This window comes from Canis lupus, chromosome 18 (assembly GCF_011100685.1).
Source record: "Canis lupus familiaris isolate Mischka breed German Shepherd chromosome 18, alternate assembly UU_Cfam_GSD_1.0, whole genome shotgun sequence".
Lineage (NCBI taxonomy): Eukaryota > Metazoa > Chordata > Mammalia > Carnivora > Canidae > Canis > Canis lupus.
Window position 1 is genome coordinate 12989023 of NC_049239.1, and position 19776 is coordinate 13008798.

Below are 19776 nucleotides of genomic sequence, written 5' to 3' on the forward strand. Positions count from 1 at the left end.
AAACTTGTGCATAAGGAAATTTTACAATGGGAAATAGACTTTCAGAAAAGGTCTATATTTCACTCAAAGATTTCATGCCACTTCCCTGCCAATTAATTTGAAGGCATTTCCTTCATTAATACCATGCTCTGCTTTAACTTTGAGAGTGAAGACTTTTGGGGAGATTGGGGAGAAATCTCATCATATGTACACTGTAGTATGTGTAGTTTGATAGGAGGAGAAAAATGAGGTGGTTGGCCGTGGTCAGCATGAACTATGCAGAGGTGCAGCTGACAAACCATTTGTTCCCTCCTCTTGAATTCTTCACGTCTGACCTCATCCATTATCTAGAATTCTTGCCCTGGCCTCTCTCCCAATCTCCAGATTCAGGTCCTTTAACATCTGCTGGACATTTCTACTTGCACAAGCATATTAAGAGACCAAAGTGCCCAACAGTTCTCAAGGCATGATCTACCATTGACCCTTCAAAGTATATCCTACTCATTTAACATATCCAGTGGGATGTCCCCAAAATACGTCATAAGGAACTTCCACTTCTACTCCCTATCCACCCTCACCTTCACCTCGGCTCTGCTTTTCCTCCTCTAAATCTCATCTGTTTCAGTGAATGGCAATACCAGCCCTCTGATTTCTTGAGCCCCACACCGGAAATAATCTTGATCCCTTATTTCCCCTCCTACTTTCATTCCTTCAGAAAGCCTTGATGAATCTAACTTCAAGTCTAACTCTAATTCACCCACCAACCAGCCCCACCATAAGCCATGACACCTCGCCTCTTACCTGGAATACTGTAAAGGCTTTTTAACGGTTTTTCTCTCCTTCTGTTCTTGCCCCTTCTTCAATTTATTCACAAAGCAGTACCAAAAGTGACTTTCTTGAAACACAAATTACATCAGGTTATTCCTTGACCTAAAATCCTGCCCTGGCTTCCGATTGTGCTTAGAATAAAATCAGGGTTACATCATTTACTGTGGCCCTGAATGTCATCACCACAAACTCCCCAAACTTCATTCAAGCCTCTTTCCCATTCACTCACCACTCCCTGACTCTGGCTTCCTTTCATTTATTTCTTCAACATGCCGGGTTCATTCCTGCCCAGGGCCTTTGCATAGGCCTTTACAGTTCCTCTTCTAGGAACTCTCTTTGCTTTCACTATTCCCAGGGCTGGCTCTTCATCTTCAAGCCTTGGCTGAAATGACACTTTCTCAAAGGAGCCTTCTCTGATCCACTCTTTTTATAAAATATGACCCTCTGTTGCCCTCTGTCTTAATACCTGGTTTTCTTTATAGAATTTGTGACAATTCACAATTTCTTGTTTATGGGGTTTGTTTTCTGTCTTACCTCACTGAAGTATAAGTTCCAAGGAGTCTAGGACCTTGACCATCTTATTCATCTTCTTATCTCTACCTCCGTAGCATGGTTCCTGGCCCATAGGAATCACTTATTAAGTACATTTTAAATAAATGAATGAATGAAAGCTTATTTACTTCTCTACATACCCTCCCTTCCCAGGAGGTTGTTAAATCTACCAAGGTGGCAATTCTATCTGGTTATCAACACTTCTTTGCTTAGAGCTTAGGGTTGTGTCTGGCACACAGGGAATACCCAGTAGATATTTGTTGGGTTAAAATGAAATGTAGCAGATTATAGAAAGCATATGCACTGAAGACCCTGGAGAATGTATTAGAAAATTGGAAGGGGAAGTGGAAGGCCACAACGTATCACTAGGAAGACGCTTCTATTGACTTTGTCTTTCCTAGGCACTAATAGGTGCTACTTGTAAGCATTCCCAGAGCTGCACAAAACTAGCAGAGTAACAAAACTCATGGGAGGCTCCATGGACATTTGTTACAAGTAACCTATTCTATCTCTCTCTCTCTCTCTCTCTCTCTCTCTCTCTCTCTTAAAGGGGTAGAAAAGGGCAGAGGGAGAGAGAGAATCTTAAGCAGGCTCCACGCCCAGCACAGAGACTGACTCAGGCTTGATCTCACGACCCTGAAATCATGACCTGAGACAAAACCAAGAGTGGGATGCTTAACCAACTAAGCCACTCAGGCGCCCCTGCAAGTAACCTATTCTAGAACTTTCTTTCTTTCTTTCTTTCTTCTTTCTTTCTTTCTTTCTTCTTTCTTCTTTCTTTCTTTCTTCTTTCTTCTTCTTCTTTTTTTTTTTTTTAACAAAGATCTCAGTAAAACTATTCTCCTGCAGAGCTAAAACTGGTGCTGATTCCAGAACACAGATACCTACAGCACTGTATCGAATCAAATAGTGGAAGCACAAATTTCTCTTGGTAACTGTGACAATTACTTCTTTCAACTTCTGGCCCTGTGATGTTTGCCTTGTTTTGTAGACCTAGGAACTCCCCCTAGGCAGGAGCAAGTTATAATGTCCCATTCCTCCCACCCCCATGTAATTGATCTCTTTAGGCTGAAGAGGTCCCTGGATATCTTTACCTGTTTCAACTCTTTAAGTATCTAGTTCAATGTATTTCCACAAGCACAAAGATGAATGTTCAAGGCTATTCTCTGCAGTGTTGAATATAATAGCAGCCCTCCGAACGTCTAAACCGGGGCTGGTGCATCCATACCACAAGATGCTAAGCCAATGTGGTAAATCTTTGTTGAAGACCTTTGCTGATTTGAAGGCTGCCAGGACTTGCTAGTAATTAAAAACAGCAAGATGAAGAACCATATTCTTATATCTATAGAAATAGGGTTTGTTCCTAGTTCTACAATTTAAAGTATATGTCTGGGCAGCCTGGGTGGTTTAGCGCCGCCTTCGGCCCAAGGCATGAACCTGGAATCCTGGGATGGAGTCCCACCCACATCGGGCTCCCTGCATGGAGCCTGCTTCTCCCTCTGCCTGTGTCTCTGCCTCTCTCTGTCTCTGTCTCTGTCTCTCTCTGTGTCTCTCATGAATAAATAAACAAAATCTTAAAAAAAACATATAAAAAACAAAAAAATAAAGTATATGTCTATCTACACATATGTATAGAAAATTTCAGGATACTTAGGATGCTGTTAATTTCCTCTAGAGAAGAAGACAGGAATTGAAAGAAGTAAAGGAAGACAGATCGACATTTTAATAGACACTCTCATATTATTCAAGGCGTTTTTATACCATCTGCCATGTATTACTGTTTTTTTTTTTCAGCAAAATCCGGTAGTTACTATTTTTTAACTGACAAATATTGTCTTATGAATTGTAGAGGGCAATTCTTGATGAAGCTAGAGTAATCGACTCATCAGAGACTATTCCTTCATGATTAATTATAATAATGTTGTGCTACTTTTCAGTTTCCAGAGCACCTTCACATACATATCACATAACAACTTACTAAAGGACACACTAGCAGTAGTGGTATTAATCACATTTTATAAATGAAAAAACACATTCAAAGTAAGCAGTAAGTTGTGGATTCAGGGCATGAGTGAGGCCTTTGAACATCAAATATTGTGATCTTTTTTCTAAACCACTTCTCCTCTGTTCACTAACTCATTTCCAAAAGAAAAACTTTTTACCTCAACTTCAAATTACAACAGGTTATAACATAACTATTAGAGGGTTTGGCTATCTTTTTAAAATGTTATTAATAACTTCAGGTTTCTTGTTATCCATCGAACACCCTGGGTATGAATTATCCTATTGCTGATTGGTGCTGTCCTTTGTTTTATGTGAGAAAAATATATGAGTAATTTCAGATTTTTGTTTACCCTCTAGTATGTATCAATCTCTTACCAATATTTTATTTCATAAGCAGGAATTAAGTGCCAATGCATGATCCTGACATTGATCACAGAAAATTGCTACTTTTTATGAGCCTTTGTCATAACCATGCCAGGACCAGAGTAGCAAGAATGGACATTTGAAGTCCTGGTACTGAGCCCCGAGTTGGGCTCTATGCTCAGCTCTGAGTCAGCTTCAGGATTCTGTCTCTCAGGATCCTTGGGTGGCTCAGCGGTTTAGCGCCGCCTTCAGCCCAGGGCGTGATCCTGGAGTCTTGGGATCAGGTCCCATGTCGGGCTCCCCGCATGGAGCCTGCTTCTCCCTCTGCCTGTGTCTCTGCGCACCGCCCCCCCCCCCAATGTCTCTCATGAATAAATAAGTAAAATCTTAAAAAAAAAAAAAAAAAAGATTCAGTCTCTCCCTCTGCCCCTCCCCCACTTACTTGTTTTTTCTCTCTCTCTCTCTAATAAATAAATATATTAAAAAGAACCCTGTATTATAAAGCACTCCCCATGACCACAGCACTTTTTAAGTACTTATGTAGAGTGATTTAATTTCTATGACAACTTTTTGAGATAGGAACTATTATCATCCCCAATTTACACATGAGGAAACAGGCACGCAAAGATTATACAACTCAATTGAGGCTGTATGACTAGTAAGGAACAAAGCCAAGATTTAGACCCAGACAGTTTGGCTCCAGAGTCCATGTATGGTACCATCATGCTAGACTGTCTCAGGGAGAGAGGGGAGGGAGGCATGTGGACCAGCCATAAGGCTGGTGTAATAATCCGGAGGAAGTGGATGGCCTGTATTTAGAAGGTGAAACCAACAGAAAAACAGACTCCCTGATTTCAAGCTTGGGGACCTAGGTAAATTATTAAACTTTCTAACTGAGGTTAGGAATGCTAGAGTTACAAGTTGCAGGTATATAGGCCAAAAGGAAGAAGAAAATTTATAAAACAACACTTACGTTGTAGAGCATTCTAAAATTTTGTTAGATGAGCTCTTTTGTTTAATTCTTGTAACTCTGAGAGGTAAGTATTAAATAGGAAACAAACGTTCAGAGGGGTTTAGTAAAGTGACACAAGATACTGGACATTCCTCTGTGCTGCCTGGACTGCTCAGAGCATCCTGGTTCTCTTGGGGGAATCACATCTCTCCCTCTCTCCCTCCCACTCTGCAGGGAGTCTTGGTGGGAGCACAATTCCAGGCACCTACCTCTCAACAAGAGCTGTGAAGCTATGTCATTCCTCTTTCTGGCTGTTGGTGTAGTCAGCGGTGGACAGTTTGGGTTATTTGCAACTAAGAAATCCTAACCGAAACACACAGTAATTGTTGTGTGGTTTTGGCAAAGCCAAAACTCAAAATGAAGCCCATCTAGTGCATAGCTCATGTCCATTTAATGCTTTTCTATTACACTCTCCTGCTCCCAAGGGTTTTTTGTAGGCAAGATGCATGTACGTGAGGTTGTTCACCATATATTCAATATGAGAGCCTTTCTGCAAACCATTAAGTGCTTATTCCATGCAAACTGGCACAGCAATTATGGAAAACAATATGAAGAAGCCTCAAAAAATTAAAAACAGGTACATGAGTGGCTCAGTCATTTAAGCTCCTGACTCTTGACTTCGGCTCTGGTCATGATCTCAAGGTTCTGTGGCCAAGCCCTACATGGGGTGCTATGCTCAGTGTGGAGTTGGCTTATCTCTATCTGCTTCTCTACTCCCCACAAAAATAGATAAATGATAAATAGATAGGTAATCTTTTTTTTTTTTAAGATTTGGAATAGAACTGTCATAGGATCTAGGAATTCCACTGTTGGAAACCAAAGAAAATCAAAATGCTAATTGGAAGAGATATCTGTACTTCCATGTTCATTACAGCATTATTAACACTAGCCAAGATATGGAAACAACCTAAGTGTCCATCAGTGGAGTAATGGATAAAGAAGATGTAGTGTGTACACACACACAGACACACACTGGAATTATACAGCCATAAAAGACTGAAATCTTGCTATTTGCAATGACATAGATGGACCTCAAAGGCATTATGCGAAATGAAATAAGTCAAACAGAGAAAAGACAAATACCATATGATCTCATTTATATACAGAATCCAAAAATGAAAAACAAAGGTAATAGAAGACACAGAGCATGACTGGTGGTTGCCAGAGCGTGGTGGTGAGCAAAACGGATGAAGGAAGGGAAAGGTACAAGCTTACAGTTGTAGGATAAATAAGTCATGTACATGTAGTATACACGTATGTAATTACAACATGGTGACTGTAATTCATACTGTGCTGCATATTTGAAAGCTGCTAAGAGAGTAAATCTTTAAAGTTCTCATCACTAGAGAAAGAATTTTTGTACCTATGTGTGGTGACAATGTTAACTACACTTACTGTGCTGATCCCTTTGCAACGTATACAGATATTGAAGAATCATGCTGTATACCTGAAACTAATATAATGTGATATAGCCATTATAGCTCAATAAAAAAGTAATAAAAAACTAAAAATAAAGGGTGCTTATTTGAGGTGAGTGAAGAATTTTGCCGGGCAATTACATGAAATCAAATTTACTGAGGTATAATTTACATACACAAAAATTAATCCTATTTAGTGATTTTAATAACATGCAGCTGTGTAACTGCCATCAAAATCAAGGTACAGAGCTCCCTCATGTCCCTTTGTAGCCAACCCCTGCCACCCCAACCCCAACCCCTAGTAAGCGCTGATCTTTTCTTTTTTATTTATTTTTTTTAATCCCTATCATTTTCCCCTGTTCCAGAATGCCATGTAAGTGGAATTTGAAAGTACGTAGGCATTGGAGCCTGGCTTGTTTCACTCAGCGTGACGCATATGAGAGTCATCAGTGCTGTTCCATGATCATTAGTTCACTTATCAGATAAATTTCATTAAACGCTAAATTTGTTGTTGAACAGTTAATAAATATTGATTAGGCAAGGCGCTGTTCCAGGTGCTGAGAGTACAGCAATGACTAAGGGAATCTGAGTCCCTGCCTCCCGTGAGCTGACGCTCTAGTATTGCCTACGGAGGCAGATCAGTAATAAACACGTCAACTGTACTTTTGAAATAATTTAACCTCAAGTACCTGTAACTGCTGCAGTAGGACACGGAATAGAGCGGCAAAAGCAGGCAGGGGGTGCTGATTCATCTAGAGTGGCCTTTTAAAGTCTCTCAGAGAAGTGAATTGAGGTCCTCATGATGAGATGGGGCAGCCGTGTGAAGATCTGGGGATGAAGGAAGAGCAGTGAGTGCAAAGGCCCAGAGAGGGATGGAGCTTGGTGTGCTGGGGGAGGGGGGCCAGAAGGAAGGCCACAGGGACTGGAGAGTGGGGAGCTGGGGGCGAGCTGGGGGTTAGCCGGAAGAGCTAAGTGGAAGCCCAGTCAGATGGATCTTGCAGGCCCACTGGAGTGTGGATTTAGTTTCAGTTGTAAGGGGAAGTGTTGGGAGAGTTTTAAACCAGAGAAGGATACGATTGACACTTTTTAAACATACCTCTCACTGCCAGGCGGGGGCGCCAAGTAAGAATAGAGGTGGAAAGCTGTACCTGTGGCCTTTCTCTGTATTTTAGAAATAGCTGGCAGTGACTTGAACCAGGATTGGAGCAGGGAAGATAGTGAGAAGTACTGGAATCTTCTTCTACCCTGGGGGCATGGAAAGAAAAAGAACAATTCTCAAAGCTCTTAAATTTTAATGTTTATTTTAAGGGCTTTGACCTTAAAATCTTTGGTGCCTATCTGGAGAAACACAAGTTGAAAACACTCCATAACATAAAATAGATCGATGACTGATTTCTCCTGTGCAGGTAAACTAGTCTCAATAATTATCCTAGATTGGAGGGATTCATTTAGATTCACTGCAGACACTGACCGGATTGAGCCAGTTGGTCCTGGTGCTCCACTGTGCTTGTGATGTGAGAATGGCAGGCAATGGGCTCGCGTGCACCATCATCTATGTGCACGCACATGACCCCCGCTTCAAAGGGCTCTCTACGTGGATTGGGTCCCAAAGTAAAGAGTAGGCAGAGACTCATTGCTGAGGCTGTACCTGGTCAGGTCTCACCACAGCCACGCTTGTGAAGCTTTTGGCTCAGAGACGACGGGGAACAGAAAGTGGAGTCAGAAACATAGTGAGCCACTCACCACAGTAAACCGTTTAAGAAATTCATGAGCACTGCGTGTTATTCTGTATGTTGGCAAATTGAACACCAATAAAAAATAAATTTATTATTAAAAAGAAAAAGAAATTCATGCTTCCCTGTGGCCTCAGGACATGAAGGCCCACGCAGGAGACACTTGGTGCAGTGATCAATATCTGAGCACCATTTTGCCCACCAACACCAGCCTCCCTTGTAAATGAGGATCTCAGTTCAGAGGACAGAAGAGAACACATCTTCATGGAGTGTTCTGCTCCTTTAGCTGTTCAGAGGATTTGAAGACCTTGTTTGCTTTGCAACAAGTAACCAGCCTCCTCCAACCACACGTCTTCCTAACCTCACAGGACAGCCTGGCAGGAAGTTCACTGAGGAACAGTCAACCCTGGTGACTCTCTGTCACTGGCCTGCCCCATCTGAGTCCTGCTTTCTGTTTGCTTGTTTGGTTTTTTTTTGCAGGGAAGGGGGTTGACCTGAGGGCCCTCTGCTCACCTGACTTTCTGTTAACGTAAAACATACTAAGAGTGTTGGACAGAGAAGAGGTCCAGAACTTTCCGGGATGACTTGTCAATCTATGTTCACTCAGCCAGGAGGTGGGAAGGTGGGGGATGGGAACAGAAGAGCCAACAGCCCTGTCTACACGTCCCTCTGCTCCTCCTCAGCGTGAGCCTGCCCCAAGGGAGATGGTGTGGTCAAGGCACTGGCAAAATCTCTGCGGGGCTTATAAAGATTCCAGAAGGGGACTTCCCTGAGAAGAGGAAAAATGGAGGGCAGTGTTAACCTAAAATAAAGAGGTAAACTGAGGCAAGCTCAAAGAGAGGAATTCATTCAGGAATAGCAGAAGAATTGCAGCTCAGGACACACAAACCGTAGGGAGCTGCAGGCAGGTCTGCTGAGGGTTCGATGTGGGCTCTATTTATGGGCAGAAAATGTAGAGAGGGGAATTCAGTTAGAGTCTGTTAAAGTCAAAACACATAGACGCCAGCTTTGAAATTCCCCTGGGCAGATAGAACCGGTCCAGTCATACAAACAAAACTCAATTTAGCTCCTTTTTGTGAGACCAGCCCAGCCTGGGTCATTTCTTGTTCACGTCTCTGGATACCATAAGCAAAATCTTTCCAAGGTCAATGTGAGGCGATCCCTGACTAACGCCCTATCATTTAAGAGAAGCTCCAATATTTTCAATTTCCTATAAACCAGGCATCTACAGAAAATCGGTCTCTCAGTCCTCAGGTTTTTTTTCTGAGGTCACATGGGTGAGCCTTCCCATTTTCTGTCCTCTGGTTCCATTGCAGATGGAAATTCCCTGCCAGGATGGGAGCAGCTCCCCGCCACCCGCCTCCCACCCCTTCACACAGGGACGTGTTCTCTCTCGTATTCTCTCTCTCCCTCCTCAGCTCCTATGCCCACGCCCTGCAAACAAGTACGATCTGCTATAAGGCATTGCAAATAAAGACTGCTTCTCCTAAAACCTTTTCACAATAGAAGCTTCTCTAAAGGACAAAGGCACTTGCAACTGGCACCATAACCACAGCTAATTACTTTTCTAGGTATTAAATAACATCTAGCTGAGGACAAGAGTGGACCACAGGAGATATATCCAGAGGAGGAGAGAAGAGAGCAAGGAGGGGGTGCTCACTGAGGGAACAGAGCCAGTGTTTCCTTGGGGTTGCTGAGCCACACTATTCGAACATACCTTGTGGGCATCTCTTGGTGTATGTTCTTGCATTAAAATCTTTGTCTTGAAAAAAAAATTTTTTTTTATTTTTTTATTATTTTTATTTTTTTTTAAATTTTTATTTATTTATGATAGTCACAGAGAGAGAGAGAGAGGCAGAGACACAGGCAGAGGGAGAAGCAGGCTCCATGCACTCCATGCACCGGGAGCCCGATGTGGGATTCGATCCCGGGTCTCCAGGATCGTGCCCTGGGCCAAAGGCAGGCGCCAAACCGCTGCGCCACCCAGGGATCCCAAATTTTTTTTTTAAATCTTTGTCTTGGACCTGACAAGAGTGTGTATCTCTTAGCACATAGCAGATGCTCAAGAAATGTTAGTTATGCCTGTTGTTATTACTGTTACTTTTAACAATAGCACAGCTGCTACTACTGCATGTTCTATTAGACACAGTGCTGCATGCTGGGGACCGAGGGAAGCAAAACCTCTTCTCTGTCCTCAAGGAATGATTGCCTGGAATAGGGGGCACAGGGGTGAGTGGCAGGTCATGACACAGTTACCAATGCTGAGCCCCCGTAGGCTGGACTTCTATGGGAGCCCAGTGGAGAAGCCTGGCCAGGGGTGGGAAGGGATGGGGGCTATTTCTAGACAAAGTTGTAACCAAGAGGAGTCTCAAAGGACAAATAGAAGCTGGTCAGGTGGACCAGTCAGATCTTGATTGCAAGTAGCAGAAACAGGCCCTAGCAGGAAGCTATGGAGACAGCCGGCCACATAGTTTCTGGGAAAGCTACGGAACCACTTGGGGAAGCAGTACCTGTGTGATATGATGGTGGTGTGGCATGGCGGGCAGCCCCAGGAAAGTGCACGCCTGCCCCCTGCCCCCACCGCGGCCAGGAGGGAGCCTTCCCAGCCCTGCTTCTCGGTGCATCACTTCCAGAGTCCACATTCCAGATAGGGGCGGCGGATGAGCCAAGACCCAGCTCCCTGCCCACGTCTTCCATGCCAGGGTAGTTCGCACATTGAGCATTGGGTCTTTCCAGATTCTATAGAAGAAGGTGGGCGCTATTTCCCAACAGGATTTATAAGGTAAGGAATGGCCTCACACACAAGAAGAAGGTTCAGAGGCTGTGAGTCAAAACACGCTGAATGTTTCCTACACCAGGTGAAGCAGGGAGGAGAGGGCACTGGGGCCCGGAAGCCAACATGTGCAGAAGCCTGACCTGGGGTGAGGGACAGCGGGCTGCTTTCAGGGGAGTAAGAATTTCAACTTGCCTGGAGCCGGGGAGGGAGATAGCGAGCCCTGGAGCTGGGAAGGGAGACAGAGTCGAGACCAAGGCAAAGCCTGCTATGTTGTATGCCTGCTAAGGAGCTGGGTCTTTGCGAATGAGGCCATGATAAGGTTTTACGTTCAGGGGTGGAGGGCAGGGATATAGAGGTGAGAAGGGGACTGGTGGGGAAGATGAGATTTTTGAAGTCTCAGCTGTGTACTCAAGAGTCTTGCCAGAAATTGAATTTAAATAAAATATATTTTTTAAAAAAGAGTCTTGGCAGAGAACATCTTCTTTATAGTGTTGGGTCAGCGATGCCTACTGAGCTTTTTTATTTTTATTTTTATTTTATTTTTTTATTTTTTTTGCCCACTGAGCTTTTGTGGTCATTGTGCTAAACACAGCCTTCCATTCTGTATCATCAGGTGAGATGCACCTGCCCCAGGTGGCAACTGTCACAGAGGCTGTTCCCGGGCTGTACCTCCCTCCTACATTTGAGGGAAACATAGATAGGCAGGCAGAAACTGAGCAGGGTTGCAAGGAATTGATTAGTTTAGATGCCACACAGTTAAACTCGATTGCAACTCATTTTCCCAATGGTATAAACACCACGGAGGCAAATCACTAAAAATAGACATTCTTCAGATCTCCTTGTCCATACGCATCTACAGATTTCCCAGCGTAAACCCGAGGTTTACAATCTGGTTAATTCAGGGCTGGTTGGTGTTCTGCTGGCATTTTAGAAACCCCAAGAAGGAATAGTGTCCGGGGGAGGGAATGCTCTGGGTGAGGCGCCAGGAGTTACTGCTGCCACAAATACCGGTATCTGCAGCACTAGTGAGCCAAGGCGAAGGGAAAAACCCATTTCCAATCTTATGGGGGAAAACAAAGAAAGAAACGGTAATTCAAACTTAGTGCACTTGTCATTACAGGTCACCACCTCTTTCCTACATTCTCCATTGAACTTGGCTGTAGAACGAATGGCAGCAATCTTTGCAAGATGATACCTTTGTAGTGAGCACCCGCCCCCCTTTGGCCCCACTAGCAGGTCCTTCACCATTGAGGACAGCCCTACTTGTTAATGTCTAGAAATTCTTGATAGTGTGGAGAATAGGATCACAGTTGCTGAGGGTGATGCTAACACAGTCCTAAACACCAAAGGACATCAGGGGTACGGTGATTTTGGATCTAGAAAACCCTGTGATTTTAGGACCCGGGTGGCTCAGTGGTTGAGCATCTACCTCTGGCTCAGCTCATGATCCCGGGGTCCTGGGATCGAGTCCCACGTCGGGCTCCCCACAGGAACCCTGTTTCTCCCTCTGCCTGTGTCTCTGCCTCTCTGTGTGTCTCTCATGAATAGATAAATAAAATCTTTAAAAAAAAAAAGAAATAAGAAAGAAAACACTGTGATTCATTTGTGCAGCCTCAAAAGCTCAGTGAAAATACTTAGGGTATCCACATGGCTACGACTTTCTGTATGATGGAGAGTGTATGAATTTTAAAGGAAGTGTAAAAAACTAAACCAAGACTTTAAAATAGTGAGGAGATGTTTCCCTGGATGAGTGTCTTCAGCTCTAACAGAATTATCTGGCTCATTAATGAATCCAGCTAAGATTTCAAAATGTATTTTGGGGGAGGAAGGCAGTGAATCACTCGGTTCCTTATTAAACCACATTGACTAGATAAATGTCAGATGTGCACTTACATTTATTTGTTGGGAAGCACCTCAAAAAATCACCATCAATGTGCAGTGGAAAAAGGCATCAGAATCGCTGTTCCCCATTATTGTGGGTAGAGTGGGGCTTATGGGGATTTCAGTGCCACTATCTGAAAACATTACAGTGACCTTGAGGGAAACGTGTCTGAGGGCATATTTACTCCCTCACAGTTTTGGAGGTAGGCAGCCACATGCACAGCTGCTCCTTTTGTTGTTGTTCCATCAGAAAAGAAGCATCCTTTCTTCTGGAACATTCTGGCTGAGTTTGGGGGCAATTTGGAGACCAAGCCATCTCTGCATGCTCTCTCGCATTACGTAACTTAAAAAATTTGTTTTATTATATATCTTACATGGAACACTTCAGGAAAGAAAATAAATACGATGATTTCAAAATGCAGGCCCTCTGTAATTGCAAATTACGCTTCACAATTACTCCCAGTCAATATCTAGAAATGTATAACACTCAGTTAATAAATAAAAATAAGGAAAATAACTATGTAAATATAAACCTTAGGGATGGGGAACATATACTATCATTTAAGATACTTTGCTGCTTTGATTTTTTTTTAACATGGTTCAAATGTGTTTCAGTCACATATCCACCCATCACAAGAGTTAAATTAGACAATTGATGCTTCACCTTAAAGTTGAGTCTTAGGGTTCCTGGGTGACTCAGTGGGTTACACATCTGCCTTCAGCTCAGTTCATGATCCCAGGGGTCCTGGGATTGAGCCTGCTTCTCCCTCTGCCTCTGCCCCTTCCCCTGCTTATGCTCTCACTCCCTCAAATAAATAAATAAAATCTTTAAAAAAAAATAAGCACTCCAACTGGAAACTACCCATTAAACACTAACTCCCGGGGGCACCTGGGTGGCTCAGTGGTTGTCTCCTTTTGGCTCAGGGTGTGATCCTGGGGTCCTGGGATTGAGTCCAGCATCTGGCTCCTGGCAGGGAGTCTGCTTGTCTCTCTGCCTATGTCTCTGCCTCTCTGTGTCTCTCATGAATAAATAAAATCTTTTTAAATCTTCAAAAAAAATAACAGTAACTCCCATTCCCCTATCTTCCAGCCCCCTGTAACCACTGTTCTTCTCTCTGTCTCTATGGATTTAACTTCTCTAGGTACCTCACATAAGTGGAATTATACACATTTTCCCTTTTGTGTCTGTCCTATTTCGGTTGGCACAACATTTTCAGAGTTTATTCATATTGTAGTATGGGTCACCATTTCCTTTTTAAGGCTGTAGTATTGCAGACTAGTATTCCATACGTAGATATAACACATTTTGTCTGTCCATTCATCTACTGGTGGACATTTGGATTGCTTCCACCTTCTGGCTGTAGTGAATAATGCTGTGGATCCTGGTATTGAGACACAGCTTTTTATTTTTTTTTAAAGATTTTATTTATTTATTTGAGGGAGTGAGAGCATAAGCAGGGGAAGGGGCAGAGGGAGAAGCAGGCTCAATCCCAGGACCCCTGGGATCATGAACTGAGCTGAAGGCAGATGTGTAACCCACTGAGTCACCCAGGAACCCTAAGACTCAACTTTAAGGTGAAGCATCAATTGTCTAATTTAACTCTTGTGATGGGTGGATATGTGACTGAAACACATTTGAACCATGTTAAAAAAAAATCAAAGCAGCAAAGTATCTTAAATGATAGTATATGTTCCCCATCCCTAAGGTTTATATTTACATAGTTATTTTCCTTATTTTTATTTATTAACTGAGTGTTATACATTTCTAGATATTGACTGGGAGTAATTGTGAAGCGTAATTTGCAATTACAGAGGGCCTGCATTTTGAAATCATCGTATTTATTTTCTTTCCTGAAGTGTTCCATGTAAGATATATAATAAAACAAATTTTTTAAGTTACGTAATGCGAGAGAGCATGCAGAGATGGCTTGGTCTCCAAATTGCCCCCAAACTCAGCCAGAATGTTCCAGAAGAAAGGATGCTTCTTTTCTGATGGAACAACAACAAAAGGAGCAGCTGTGCATGTGGCTGCCTACCTCCAAAACTGTGAGGGAGTAAATATGCCCTCAGACACGTTTCCCTCAAGGTCACTGTAATGTTTTCAGATAGTGGCACTGAAATCCCCATAAGCCCCACTCTACCCACAATAATGGGGAACAGCGATTCTGATGTACCCACTCTTCTCTCTTCCCAGAGCGGTCTTTACCAGCATTTTGCATCATGGGTTCCTTGCCAACGACACTAAGATGTCAGCCCATTTCTCCTTCTCCAGTCTATCGCTTGACCCTGTTATTTATTTACTTATTTGTGATCTGTCTCCCTTCACTAGAATATAAGCTTCCTCCCAAATCCCATCAGTTTTGTTCTCTAGTACATAGAACAGAGTCCGTCTCTATTTATTTATTTATTTTTTTTCAGAGTCCGTCTCTAAGTTGGTGCTCAATAAATACTTGTCGAGTGACTGAACGGGTGACTCTGGCCCTTAAAGCATCAGTGTGTGCTCCCTATAAACAGGACTCACTTGAAGTCAAGTGCAGACTCAGGGCTGTGCCTCTGTTTTCTGGAGTCTGAATTCTTCTCCTTTCCCTCCCCTCCCATCCTCCCCTCTCCATTTTCCAAACCCTAATTCCAGTTTAATATCATTTAGGTGAGTAATACCGAACCTCTGGACATGGACCTCACCCATGTTAAAGTCCATTTGGTCCACACCCGCCAGGCTGCCCTGCCCACACTGGAGAGGCTGGAGCTTTGGAGCAGCTCTTTTTTTTTTTTTTTTTTTTTTTTTTTCAAGTGATTTGAAAGTTGGCAAAATCAAACATCCTGGTACTTGGGTCCTTATGGCATGATTCTGAGGTGAAACGAAGGATCAGCAAGCCTTGCTCTCATGGCCACATTTTATTACTGTCATCATTGGTGCAAGGCTCTCTGCTAGCTCTGACAGGCCTACCAAGCCATTAGGTAAGAGAGCCCGGGAGCCGCCGGAACCGGTCTCCGTTCCATCTTCTGTTCTCGCACAGTGATGCCCTCTTCGACGCTGCCATTCTCGAGTCTCTGGAGCAGTGCATTACCAAGCATGGCCGAGAGCTGGGGGCTGGCTACAGCTTCAAAGAGCTCTGTGTTATTGGCAAATATTTTTGTCAAGTGAGCTCACTTTAACTCTTCGAGTTTTACTGGCAGAGAATTGCTTGTATGCACAACAGCTATTAATCTAAGTGATCACAATCCCCAGGGACCCTAGGCAAGGTCAAAGAGAGAGATCTCATCCACCACCAGTGATCGGTGGTAGGCAAAGTGAGGGGGGAAAGACATTTATTTCTCATAGTAAACCTTTTTCGAAAATAGGGCTTTTACTCGCCCTTATTTAGTGTGCTTATGGTCTTTCCTTAGTTCTTTAGGCACAGGCACAAACCGCCTCTCGCAGGCCATGCCGCAAATATAGGTTCCTTGTCACAGGGAGTATTGGGAAAAATATGAATTCACACACATCACTCTTGGAAAAACAAAGTACATATCGGCGGAAGGAAGGGACATAACACCATATCTTTCTCTTACAGTCGTAAAGAATGCCACATGAGGAAAATAATATGTGTTTCCAGATGATTTTGCCCTTAAATATGAAATTATTAATTAATGAGTTTCCTCACAGAGGCTTCTCATAACTGCCACCAGATCTCCCTGCCTCCTCTTTGTTTTTTCTGTGATTTGGGTTGCTGCCAAAAGAAGTAGGAACTTCTCCAAAGTTTTGCTAAAGCAGTTGAAAAAGGAAAAACAACCTAATATGCTGGAAAGAAAAGCAAGTGTTACTCATACCTCATCAGCTACTCCAACTGAGTCTTCTCCGTGTCTGTCAGTGGGGGTGGAGGGGGTCAGGTTCTCCAACTGTGGTCCAGCGCATTGCACTCAACTGCAATGCCAAAGGGAATAGCTCACTGCTCCTTTCTTGGTTTTAAAAAATAACACAAGCGGGACGCTTGGGTGGCTCCGTGGTTGAGCGTCTTCCTTTGGTTCAGGGCATGATCCCACGTCCGGGGATCTAGTCCTACACTGCACTCCCTGCATGGAGCCTGCTTCTCCCTCTGCCTGTGTCTCTGCCTCTCTCTCTCTCTCTCTCTCTCTCTCTCTGTCTGTCTCTCATGAATAAATAAATAACATCTTTGAAAAAAAAAACACAAGCATGTGTGGAGGGGATGTATGTGTGCAGAAATTATACAACTGAGTAGTTATGTCTACATGTCTATGATGTTGGGATATTGTACGACGAGTGTTTCCACCTTCCTCTGGGGAGAGACATATTGAAAACAAGACAACAAATCTTCCAGTCTGGTATGGTTTGACTTGAGTGGCCGATGAGTGTGTCTTTGAAGCATTAATTCAAGTGGATACATTTTAATTATTTCAATGATTGGGTTATTTGAATAGGAAATATAACAAAATTACTCTTGTTGGAAGTTATTCAGGTAAGAGCTATTGAGTTAAAAATAATCAGTTAATTATGGGTACTTGGGTATTATTCTGATTTGGGGGTTAATACATAGGCTATAGATACATCATATATATATATATATCTCCTCTTGTCTCATATAGTTTTCCATCTGGATGTATTTTGGGGTTTCCTATTTTAAAGTTTTATTTATTTATTCATGAGAGACACACAGAGAGGCAGAGACACAGGCAGAGGGAGAAGCAGGCTCACCATAGGGATTCGATCCCGGGACTCCAGGATCACGCCCTGAGCCAAAGGCAGACGCTCAACCACTGATTCACCCAGGTGTCCCCATCTGGATGTATTTTGAATTTGCTGGTATGGTAGGCATAATAATACCCCTCTCCAAAGATGTTTACATCTTAATTCCTAGAACCTGTAAATGTGTGACCTTACATGACAGAGGGACTTTACCAATGTGATTAAGGTCAAGGAGCTTGAGAGGAGATGATCCTGGATTACCCAAGTGGGCCCAATTTAATTTCATGACTCCTTAAAAGTGGACAACGAAGGCAGAAAAGTGGGTCAGAGAGACGTGACAAGAGAAGGACTCAACTCACCATTGCTGGCTTTCAAGATGGGGCAGGGAGCTGTGAGTCAAGGAATGTGGCCAGCCCGAGAAGCTAGAAAAGGCAAGAAAACAGTTTTTCAATTAGAACCCCATAAAAGGGGGCACCTGGGTGACTCAGTCAGGTAAGCATCTCATTGGATCTCAGCTCAGGTCTTGATCTCAGAGTCGTGAGTTCAAGCCCTGCTGCATTGGGCTCCATGTGGAGCCCATTTAAGAAAAAAAAAAAAAAAAAAAAAAAAAACCTCCTGACAAAAACAGCCCTGTCAACACCTTGATTTCTCCCCAGTGAGACCCAAATAGCACTTTTGACCTACAGAACTGTAAGATAATAAATTTATGTTGTTTTAAGCCACCAAATTGGGGATAATTTGCACAGCAAAAATAGAAAGGTAATATAGTTATCAATTTCCAGACATCTTTAGCTGTTGAATTAGGGAAACAAATAGAAAATATGGAAGCTGTCATAGTACAAAGAATTCCTCTGCACCACAATGTTCATAATAGCCAAACTATGGAAAGAGCCCAGATGTCCATCGACGGATGAATGGATAAAGGTGTGGTGTATATATACAATGGACTCTTACTCAGCCATCAGAAATAGGAAATCTTGCCATTTGCACCAGTGTGGTTGGAACTAGAAGGTATTATGTTAAGCAAAATAAGTCAATCAGAGAAAGATAATTATCATATTTCATTCATGTGTGGAATGGAATTTAATAAACAAAACAGAGGAGCATAGGGAAGTAGGGGGGAATAAAGCAAGATGAAATCGGAGAGGGAGACAAACAACAAGAGACTTAGGAAACAAATTGAGGGTTACTGGGGGTGGTGGGGAGGGTTGGGGTAACTGGGGGATGGACATTAAGGAGGGCACATGAGGTGATGAGCGCTGCTTGTTATATACAACTGATGAATCACTGAACTCTCCCTCTGAAACTGATAACACACTATATATATGTTAATTAATTGAATTGAAATACAATTAAATTTAATTAAAAAAAAATAGGGGATCCCTGGGTGGCTCAGCGGTTTAGCGCCGCCTTCAGCCCAGGGCCTGACCCTGGAGACCTGGGATTGAGTCCCACGTTGGGCTCCTTGCATGGAGCCTGCTTCTCCCTCTGCCTGTGTCTCTGCCTCTCTCTCTCTCTCTCTCTCTCTCTCTTTCTCTGTGTCTATCATGAATAAATAAAAAAATCTTTAAAAAAATAATAATTCCTCTGCACCTTTGGTTTCAAAATCAGCCAGACTTGTGGCACCTGGGTGGCTCAGTGGTTGAGCATCTGCCTTTGGCTCAGGGCATGATCCCGGGGTCCTGAGATCAAGTCCCACATCGGGCTCCGCAAAGAGCCTGCTCCTCCCTCTGCCTGTGTCTCTGCCTCTCTCTGTGTCTCTCATGAATAAATAAATAGTTTTTAGAAGTCAGCCAGTCTTAAATTTCACATTCTCTTTCTACAAAAGGAAGAAAATCATAATCATCACTATCATTAACTGAGGTCTTACTTGTATCACATACTGCACTAAGCACTAAAACACTGTCTCACTTAATGACCACATCAACCCCTATGAAGAAACATAGGCTTTAAAAGGTGAAGAAATGTACCTAATATAACCCCTTTAGAGGAGACAGAACCAGATTGGGACCCAAGCTCCTTTGATTCCAAGTCTGTAATAACACGACTGTAACTCTGAAGCCCCGACTTTGTTATGAGGGTAGCAGGACAAGCGGCTCTAGCCCTGGTCTGCAGGGCAAGCTTGCATCATGGATTTTCCAGGGCTGTCCCGTTAAATATTTAAATATTCTGTTTCACTGTCCTCAAAAGTTACCAAAATATCCCCCCAAATTCCAACTTTTCTTCAAATAGTAAATATTACAAGAAAAATACACAAGAGCCCCCTAAAACCATTTCTAGAATCATCTTTCCTTATTCGTTATTCAGGAAACGTGGCCCAGATACCACCATGTCACTTAGTCCCTTAGTTATGGTGATTTGATATCTATCGCATCCATCAAATTTCTAGCGGCTCAAACAACCTGCTCTATGCAGCACTAAGTGATATAGGTAAGTTGGGCTATAATCTTGGTCACTTGATATTTAGGGTGCCTCAAACTGGATGGCAACTCCAGACACACAATTTAGGACCTAGGGAGGGACATTCCGATGCACAGCATCCCAGA

At 43.0% G+C, this 19776-nt stretch overlaps 1 long non-coding RNA gene across 1 annotated transcript; it reads right to left on the reverse strand.

Moving 5' to 3' along the window:
• Positions 1 to 7287: 7287 nt before the first annotated feature.
• Positions 7288 to 17720, reverse strand: LOC119864101. Its single transcript, XR_005372907.1, has 3 exons — positions 17590 to 17720; positions 16357 to 16450; positions 7288 to 7401 (listed from the first exon to the last, which is right to left on the reverse strand). It is a non-coding gene; the product is annotated as an uncharacterized LOC119864101 (long non-coding RNA).
• Positions 17721 to 19776: the final 2056 nt, after the last annotated feature.